The following is a 10656-nucleotide window of genomic DNA, read 5'->3' on the forward strand; positions in this document are numbered from 1 at the left end:
ATGTAGAAAGCACTCTTCTGAATCTGACTTCTTTGGCTCAAAAAAGTGTTTTTGAGATTTCTTCATGGTGCCATATGTATCTTTTATTACAGAGAAAGCGTCTCATTGTGTGACTAAGCCATGGTTGCCCATCAACTCAACAATTAACAGGCATCTGGGTTCTTCCCAATGTTGACCATTTGTGATTCAAACTGTTATTGTAAGCTGTATAAGTCTTTGGGTGGACACATGCTTCCATTTCTCTTGGGTAAATACTGAGCAGTGAACTTTCTGGGATGAATATGGTAAGTATATGCTTAACTTTTTAAGAAACTACCAAAATGTTTTGCAAAATGGTTGTACTATTTTACATTCCCACCACATCCTCATCAACATTTAATATGGTCAATCTTTGGGGCCAGGGATGTAGCTCAGTGGTAGAGCATGTGCTTACTCTGTGTAAGGCCCTGGGTTCAAATCTCCAAAACCAAAGAAATAAAAACCAAACATGCAATCTTTGGGGTTTTTTTTTTCCATTCTGGCTGTGTAAATGGTATTTCATTATGCTTTTAATTTTTATTTTCTTTAAATCTTTTCACATAGCATTGGCCGTTCACATATGTTCTTTGGTGAAATGCCTGTTCAAATTCCTTGCCCATTTTTTAAAAATAGATTTTCTTATTATTGAGTTGAAAGTGTTCTTTATGTACTCCATTCATGAATCCTTCCTCAGATATATGCATTGTAAATATGGAAATCTCCTAGGCTGTAGCCAAACTTTTAATTTTAAATAGTATCTTTCAAAGAGCTGGAAGTTTTTCTTTTAATGGAATCTAGTTGGTCAGATTTTTCTTTGTGGTTCATGTTTATTGGTGTCCTATACATACTTTTAAAATTTGTTGTCTTTTGCTCATTCATTTATTGAATATTACTGAAGTTCTTTTCATTTCATTGATATATAGAATTCCTTTGTTTGCACACACTGCAAAGTATCGAACTGTTCTAATGTTGATGACTTGTGGGCTGTTTTTATATTGCTATGAACATACTTGTAGATGTATTTCTCTAGATTTATAACTTAAAATGGAATTGCTAGGTGATAGGATGCAAATAATTTCAACCACAATAGATAACACCAAGAAGTTTCCAGTAGTCAAAAGAATTTATAGTTTCACCAGCAGTTTATAAGAGTTCTAGTTGCTTCACATTATCACAAATATTTTATATTTTCAATCCTTTTCAATATCTACCTTTTCAATCTGGTGGGTGTATGTGCTATTTTCATCCTCAGCCCTTCTGTTTATCTATATGCATTTAAAGGCCATAAGTTTTTAAATGACTTTTTAAAAATTTATCATTTAAAAAGTTCAGAATTTTCAAAAGTGGGGAGAATAGTATACTAAATTCATATTTACTCATTAACATCAAGAAATCTGGCTTGCCAGGTACAGTGGCACCCACCTGTCATTACATTGACTTGGGAGCCGTGGCAGAAGGATTACAAGCTGGAGGTCAGCCTCAGCAACCTAACAAGACCCTCAGCAATTTAGCCAGACCCTTCACTAGGGATGAAGCTCAGTGGTAGGCAACCCTGAGTTAGATTCCCAGTACCAACAAACAAACAAAAAAATATTTTTTTCCAGCTCAAATGGTAATATTATTTCAGTAATTATAAGCTCATTGCTAATATTTAATTTATGCCAGTGCTGGATTATTTTGAAGCAAATCTCAGTGTGTCCTTTCATCTATGTTTCAGCATTTAACTTTAAAAGAAAATAACATTTTAAAACCAACACAATATTGTTAAATCACTTAATATGAATCCTCAACAGCATCAAATATGCAGTGTTCAAATTCCCTATACAGTAAACATTTTAAAGTTGACTTCTAGGAATCAGAATTCATTTCATTCATGTGTATTTTACATATCTTGATCTATAAACCCTTCCATCAGGTTTATGTCCCCCTTCAATTCCTTGCACTTTACCTGTTATTTATCCTGTGATGTTTTTCATATTCCAGATTTTGGTTGTATACTTGGGGTGGTGTTTAATATATTCTTCTGTCTCTTGTAGTTCCTGTAAGCTGACAAACTGAGGCTTCTTCAGAATCCAGTTGATTTTTTTTTTTCTGACAAGGATAGTTTCATAGGTGGTATGAAAATGCACATGGTGTGCTGGATGTCTCTTTTTATGATGCTAGCAGCATTTGATGATCTTTGTCTAGATCCTCTAGGCACTGGGTTACAAATAATTTAGCTCAAAATATTTTTTAAATTCTGCATTTCTTTGGTAGATAAATTATTTAAAAACATATTTCTTACTTTCTAAACATCTGGAGACTTTCTAGTTATCTTGTTCTTATAGATTTCTAGTGTAATCACATAGTAGTCAGAAGATTAAATCTTTTGCTTTAGTGTTTAGCACAGGGACAGTTAATTATTTTATTTATTCTTTTGATACTGGGGATTGAAGCCAGGGGTGTGTTACCACTGAGCTGCTTCCCCAGGCCTTTTTAAAGATTTTTTTTTTTTTTTTTTTTTTTTTGGTGGTGCTGGGGATTAAATCCAGGGCCTTGGGCATGTGAGGCAAGCACTCTACCAACTGAGCTATATCCCCCACCCCACCCCCAACCCAGGCCTTTGATACAGGCCCTCACTAAGTCGCATAGGGCATCACTAAGTAACTGAGGTTGGCCTTGAACTTCCCATTCTCCTGTCTCAGCCTCCCAAGTCACTGGGATTACAGGGATGCACCACCATGCCTGGCTGTATAGCCAGTTGTTAAGGATACTACATATTAGGCTACTGTTGTATGCTGTGTTTTATGTGTCCACTAGAGCAATTTTTGTCAATTTTATTCAATTCTTTTATATCATGACAGATTTCTGCCATCTAATTTTATAATTTACCTAGAAAAGGCCTTTGGATCTCTCACTATACACTTTCCTATGTAATAATGATGAACAGGTAGAATTTGAAATTAAAAATACATTACTATTTTACATTAGCACTCCCAAACTGAAACATTAAGGTGTAAATCTAATACAATATGTACAAGATTTATATGAGGAAAACTAAAAATTCTAATAAACAAAATCAAAGAAAAACTAAATTACTGGAGATATGTTTCATGTTCACTAATACCAAATATTCTCAAGATTTCAGTTCTTCTCTACCAGATCTATAGATTCAATGCAATCCCAAGATACTTTGTGGATTATTAACAACTGTTATATAACTATGAAGTTTATAGGCAAAAGATCTAGAATTATCTACTCAAGATTGAAGAATGAAGTCAGATAACTTATACTACCTGATTTCAAGACTTAGTATAAAGCTACAGTAATCAAGGTAGTGTGGTGTTGGTAAAAATATAGGCAGATAGTTTGATGGAACATAATAGTCCAGAAGTAAACCCACATAAATAGAGTCAACTGATATCTGGCAAAGGAGCAAGGGTAGTCTTTTCAACAAATAGTGTGGGTATCTACATAGAATAAGAAAAAGAAGAGAAAAGAAAGAAAAAAGAATCAAGATACACCATGCACAAACACTAACTCAACATGAATCACAGACCTAAATGTAAAGTGCAAAACAATAAAACTCCTAGAACACGGGGCTGGAGATGTGGCTCAGTGGTAGCGCGCTCGCCTGGCATGCGTGCGGCCCGGGTTCGATCCTCAGCACCACATACCAACAAAGATGTTGTGTCCGCCGAGAACTAAAAAATAAATATTAAAAAAAAAAATTCTCTCTCTCTCTCTCTCTCTCTCTCTCTCTCTCTCTCTCTCTCTCTCTCTCTCCCCCTCTCTCACTCTCTCTTAAAAAAAAAAAAAAACTCCTAGAACACAACAGGAGAAAACTTAGATGACATCGGGTATGGCAATGACTTCTTTGATACGACATCAAAAGCAGAATCCACATTCGATGATTTGGACAAGTGTTCCCTCAAAGACCCATACGCTAAAGGCTTGGTCCCCAGCCTATGGTGCTATTGGGAGGTGGCAGAACCTTTAAGTTATTTCAAGGTTGTTATGTAAATGGCCCTAGCGGAGGAGGTTAGGTCACTGGAGACATGTACTTAAAGGGCATACTGGGACCCCAGCCCCTTCCTTCACTCTTTGCTTTCTAGCTGCCATGAGGTGAGCTGTTTGCTTCACTGCATCGTGATGTACTGACTTGCCGTAGGCACAAAACGTAATGAAGCCAAGCAACCACAGACTGAAACCTCTGAAACTGTGAGCCAAAGTGAACCTTTCCTTCTAGTAATTTGGTTTGTCTCAGATATATTTTTACAGTAATGGACAACCATGAGAAAATTAATTGATAAGCTGGACTTTCATTAAAGATTTTTTCTTTGCAAAAGATAATACTAAACCTGGACACAGTGGCCCATGTCTGTAATCTCAGCTATTAGGGAGGCTGAGGTAGGAGGATTGCAAATTTGAGGCCAGCCTGGGCAGCTTAGGATGAGAGCCTGTCTTAAAAATAATAATTAAAAAAAGGGCAAAGAACATACTTCAGTGGTAGAACACTTAACTAGCTTGTATAAGGACCTGGGTTCAATCCACAGTAGCAACGCCCACATACGCAAAAAATAATGTTAAGAGACTGAGAAGACAAGCCATAGACTGGGAAAGAACATATCTGATAAAAGACTGTTGCCTGTAAATATACAAAGAACTCTTTTTGTGTGTGTGTGGTGCTGGGGGTTGAACCCATGGCCTTGTGCATGTGGGGCAAGTACTCACTCTACCAACTGAGCTGTATCCCCAACCCCAAAGAACTCTTAGAACTAGCTAAGAAAAAGAAAAACCCAATTAAAAAATGAGCAAAATACTTGAACACATTCTCACCAAAGAAGACACATAGACAGCAATAGTAAGCATATGAAAAGATTATCCACATCATGTCATGTGTTATCAGAGGAATGCACAGTAAAACAAAAGTGAAATACTTCCCACACTTATTAGAATGGCCAAAATTCAAAACACCAACACCACCAAATGCTGGCAAGCACGTGGAGCAAGAGAGGGTCTCATTCGTTGCTGGTGGGAATGCAAACTAATGCAGTCACTTTAGCAGACAAACCGCAGTTTCTTATATAAATGAACATTCTCTTACCATATAATCCCTCAATTGTCCTTGTCGGTATTGGCCCCAATTAATTAAGAATTTGTAGAAACAAAAGGCTGAAAATGACTGTTTACCGCAGCTCTAGCTGTAATTGTCAACATTGGAAGGAACAAAGATGTGCTTTGTGAATGGATAAATTGATAAATCCAGACAATGGGAATATCATTTGTGCTAAAAAGACATGACCTGTCAAGTTGTGAAAAGACCCAGAGAAAAGTTAAAAGTGTCTAGTTAACTGAAAGACATAAATTGGAAGGTGTCACATATTGTATGATCTCAACTACATGACAGTTTGAAAAAAATTACTGAGACAGTAAAAAGATCTGTTGCCAGGAATTAGAAGAGAGTGAGGGATAAATAGGCATACCAGAGAAGTTTTAGAGCAGTGAGCTATTCTATATGATACAGACAGCTGTGGATACATGTACACTCATGAAAAACCAATAGAATATATAACACCAAGAGTGAACTCCAATGTGAACTACAGCCTTCGAGTAATAATCATGTGTCCATGTAGATTCATCAATTATAACAAATACACCACTGTGGTGGGGGATGTCAATAGTGAAGGAGGTTGTATATGTGTGGGGACAAGGAAATTTTGTACTTTGTGTTCAGTTTTGTTGTGAATCTAAAATTACACCAATAGTTTGTTAATTAAAAAAAAAAAAAACAAAAAACTTCCACTATGGCTGTGGACTATTTTTCCTCATAGTTCTGCCCAATTTTACCTTATATATTTTGGAATCATGTTAATAAGAACATATGTATTTAGAATTTTTATACCTTACTGATGAATTAAAACTTTTACATTATTAATAACTCTTTATCCTAGTAATTCTTCCTTTGGCCTTAAATTTTACTCTGTTTCATATTAATATAGATATGGCAGTTCTCATTCATTAGTAATTTCCTGACATAATTTTCCTAACATTTTTTTAGTTTTCTTAAGTTTTTGATGGTTCTCTTGTAAACACCATCAAGTAAGGATTTTAATAATAGATTTTAATAATCTATGTCTTTTAAATGGAATTTTTAGTACACTTACTAATAACTTAATTATTGACATCTTTGCATTCAAGTCTATCGATTATGGATTGTATATTTAATCTTTTTGTCTTTGTCTTTTGTCTTTTGTTCCCTCCTTTTGGATTTAGTGTTTACTAAAATTTATCATTCCATTTTCCCCACATATTATTTTTAGAAGTTATATTCTCTTGCTATTCATTCTTTTAGTAGTTATCATGGAAGTTTAAAACATGCATCTTTATTTTCTCCATAGTTAATACTAATCAAGATAATATAAGGAAATTGAAATACTTCAACTCTGTACATTATCTCCCAACAAGAAATTATCATTTTATACTTAATAATATATATATATGTATAATCATTTAGATTTACTCATACATTTTTTCACATATTGGTTTAACATTGGGAAAGCAACCAACATTTTGCCCACATGGACAGATTCTAAGAGGAAAAAAAAATCAGAAAAAGCATTTGATAGAATTTGACATCCTTTCATGAAAAATACACTTAGGAAATCAGAAATTGAATGGATCTTCTTTCATCTGACTGAGGGTATGCCTGCCCTCATCACTACTTTTCTCAATGTCTACTGAAGTCTTACCCAATTCTATAAGGCCAAAGGAGAGACAAGGGGAAAAAAGGCATAAAAATTAGAAAAGGTCAGGCATGGTGGCACATTCCTTTATTTACTCCCAGTAATTCCAGAGGCTGAGGCAGGAAAATCTCAAGTTCAAGGCCAGCCTGGGAAACTCAACAAGACTCTGACTCAAAATAAAAAAATAAAAAGGACTGGGGATGTATCAGTAAAGCACCACTAGGTTCAATTCCTAGTACCACAACAGTGAACAAACAAACCCCCCAAAATTGAGAAATAAGAAATAAAACTCATTTTTAGAGATTATATAACTATCTAGGTAAAGATCCAAAAGAATCTGAGGGTAAATTAATTGAATTACTAAGTGAGTGAATTAATTGAATTACTAAGAACAGGGGAGGGAGGAGAGGAGGAAAAAGGGAAGCACTGGGGACTGAATCAGAGCAAATTATATTCTTTGCCTTTATAATTATGTCAAAATGAATCCTAAGGTCATACATAACTAAAAAGAGCCAATGAAAAGGGGGGGGGGAAGGCTGAATAAAATGTCAAAGTACAAAAGTTACTTTCTGTATATACCAAAAATAGCTAAAAATCATTTTTGTGTTCATATCTTTATAGTTTCAAAAGTATTAAAGACCCATAAATTAAGGTAACAAAGTACAGAAACCAATAAAAATCAATAATGCAGAAATCAATTTAAAAATTGATAGAAATTTTAAAAGTCTTAAACAAATGCATAGATATACCATTTCAACAACTGAAAGAGCCAATACTGTTAAGATAATAATTTTTACCAAATTGACATTTAGGATAAATGTAGTCACAATATAACGTCAATAGGATTTATAACAAAAATCTAATAAGCTAACTCAAAAAACATGTAAATGACAAAGATCTAGCAGAATAAATTACTTCTAAAGAAGAAAGTGAGAACTGTTTTGTTTAATATGAAGATTTATTTTAAACAATGCACATAAAGATCAATAAAAGAGATAGTCCAGACATAGACCTATGTATATGTAGTCATCACATCATGCACTGGTGAAAGAATAAATGGTTTAAGAACTGTGAATACATATGGGGAAAAATTAAACTGGTCCCTTATCCCACATCTTGAACAAAAATCAATTCCAGCTATATTAAAGATTTAACTATGCAAGCAAAATAATGAAGTTGTTAGAAATTACAGGGAATAACATTATAATCTTAGGGTAGGGAAAGATTTCTCAATCCTGGCAGAAAAAGCACTACCCATGAAGGAATATATTTATTCAACTGGAACACATTAGTATTAAGAACTTATGTTCATCTAAAGACACCACTAAAAGGGTAAGTCACAGAATGGGAGAAGATATGTAAAACATTTTTAACTGACAAGAGATTCTTATCCAAAAGACATAAAATATTCCTACAAATCAACAAGAAAAAGACAATTCAGTAGTTCAAAAGACTTGAGTGAACACTTCATAAAAGAGGAATTTCAAATAGCCAATAAGAACATAAGAAGGTGCTCAATCTCATTTGTAATCAGGGAAATGCAAAAGAAAACCATGGAGATTCTTTTGCACATGCACAAGATTAATAAAATTAAAATGGTTGAAGTATTGAAGAGAATGTAAAATAACAGGAACTCTTATATACTGCTGAGGTGAGAAAAAAAGAAAAGAAAATGGTATGGTTACTTTTGAAAACCATTTGGCATTATCTAGCACAGGTGAATTTGCACCCATCCTATCTTATAGGAATACATCTCAGAAAAATATCTGCAATTGTGTACCAAGGGACCTATGTGGGATTAAACAAAGTATTATTTGTAATAACCCAAACTGGAAAGAACCTCAATATTTGTCAGCTTTAGAATGTACATTTTTGTGGAGTCACATGATAGAATATTATATAACAATGAAATGAATTACAGTGTTGTCCAACAACATAAAGAAATCTCACAAACATGTTGAGGGATACCAGAAACAAATGTACTATTCCATTTCTAAAAAGTTTTAAACCAGGCAAAATGAAATGAAATTATGGTGTTTTAGAATCCAGGCAAAATAAAATGTTAAAGCATGAATGAAAGTTTTAAGAATGCATACCTAGGTAGTAAAAAACAAGGAAAAATTAAGATATTTACCACGTAAGTTTGGGTGATCATTATCTTTGGTTGGGAGGGAAGACTGTGATCAACAAGGGACTCTCCAAGGGGCTGGGGAGTTGCTCAGTGGTAAATCACCTGCCTAGCAAGCATGAGGCCTTGAGTTTAATCCCCATCACCACATAAAACATAAACAACAACAATAAAAAATGATATTTAAAAAAGGGGGAGGGGCTCTCCAAGTCAGGATGTAGGACTACTGGGCTGCTGATGTTGGACCTTGATTTGGTTTTATAGAGGTATTTGTTTTAAACAAATGTGTTTGGCTGTACATGTTTTTCAGACTTGTGTATATGCTTTATTTTCACAAAAAAAAAAATAAAAAGTGCTTAAGAAAGAGATAGGGAAAGAAAGAACTTATTCTCTGGGCATCCCTCTGTCTTTATGTGATACCTGACACTGCAAGAAGGCAGCTGAGACAGGGACCCGATGAGGACCAAGTTGATGTACCAAGGAGGATGGAAAAGAATGACAGAAGACTACAATCTGAGTTTCAGTGACAAAACCTATCAAATGGCTGATTTCAGTCTGCTTTGTTTTCCTTTGTGCTTTTAACGGGATATTTCCTTGACCCTTTAAAGTTTTTTTGTTGTTGTTGTTGTTTTTGTAACAGTTCATTATTATTCAGCTTTCAGATTTACACCTTCCAACTAAGAACTTGAGAACATCAAGTTAAGAGTCTTGTCAATTCTAGTTATTTTCCCTGAAAAGGAGTGAAAACAAACATCTTTGAAACCATGCACTTACTTGAAAGAGGTTCCTGCCTACAGAAATGCTCTCCTCTCCTTGCCAACATAGGTTTTCATTTTCTTTAGAAAACTATGCTCAAATTCAACCATAATGACATGATTTGGGTCAAATGGTGGTTTCATTCCAAGTTTTCTGAGGAATCTCTGTATGGCTTTCCAGAGTAGTTGCATCAATTTGCAGTCCCACCAGCAAATTATGAATGTGCCTTTCCCCTCACCCTGCATCCTTGCCAACATTGTTACTTGTATTCTTGATAATTGCCATTTTGATTGGAGTGAGATGAAATCTCAGTGTTTTAATTTGTATTTTTCTAATTGCTAGTGATGTTGAACTTTTTTTCCCACATATTTGTTGACCGCTCATATTTCTTCTTCTGTGCAATATCTGTTCATTTCCTTTGACAATTTGACCCAGTTATCCCAATCCAATTAAAATCAGCATACTATAGTGACACAGCAGCTATGAACTCAACCTAGGTGCCCTTCAACAGATGAATGAATGAAGAAAATATGGTACATATACAAAATGGAATATTACTCAGCCATAAAAAAGTATGAAATTATGGTATTTGCCAGTAAATGGTTGGAACTAGAGACTATCATGCTATGTGAAATAAACCAATCCCCCAAAACTAAAGGCTGAATGGTTCTCTCTGATAATGTGAATGCTGACTCACAATAGGGAGGAGTGGAGGTTCACCAAATGGACAGCAGGGAATGGGGGAAGAGGGGTGGGAATTGAAAAGACAGTAAAATGAATTGGACATAAATTTCCTATATTCATAAACAAATATGACCATTATAACTCCACATCATGTACAACCACAAGAATGGGAAGTTATACTCCAATGTATGTAAGATATGTCAATATACATTCTACTGTCATGTATAACTAAAAAGAGCAAAAAAGAAAAACAATTTGCTATGGATACCTCCCTTTAGTGGTTTAAAAGACCTCAAAAACTCAAACCCATCATACCCTTGGCCTTTCCTTATTTCAGATAAAAAT

This window comes from Urocitellus parryii, chromosome 14 (genome assembly GCF_045843805.1).
Source record: "Urocitellus parryii isolate mUroPar1 chromosome 14, mUroPar1.hap1, whole genome shotgun sequence".
Classification (NCBI taxonomy): domain Eukaryota; kingdom Metazoa; phylum Chordata; class Mammalia; order Rodentia; family Sciuridae; genus Urocitellus; species Urocitellus parryii.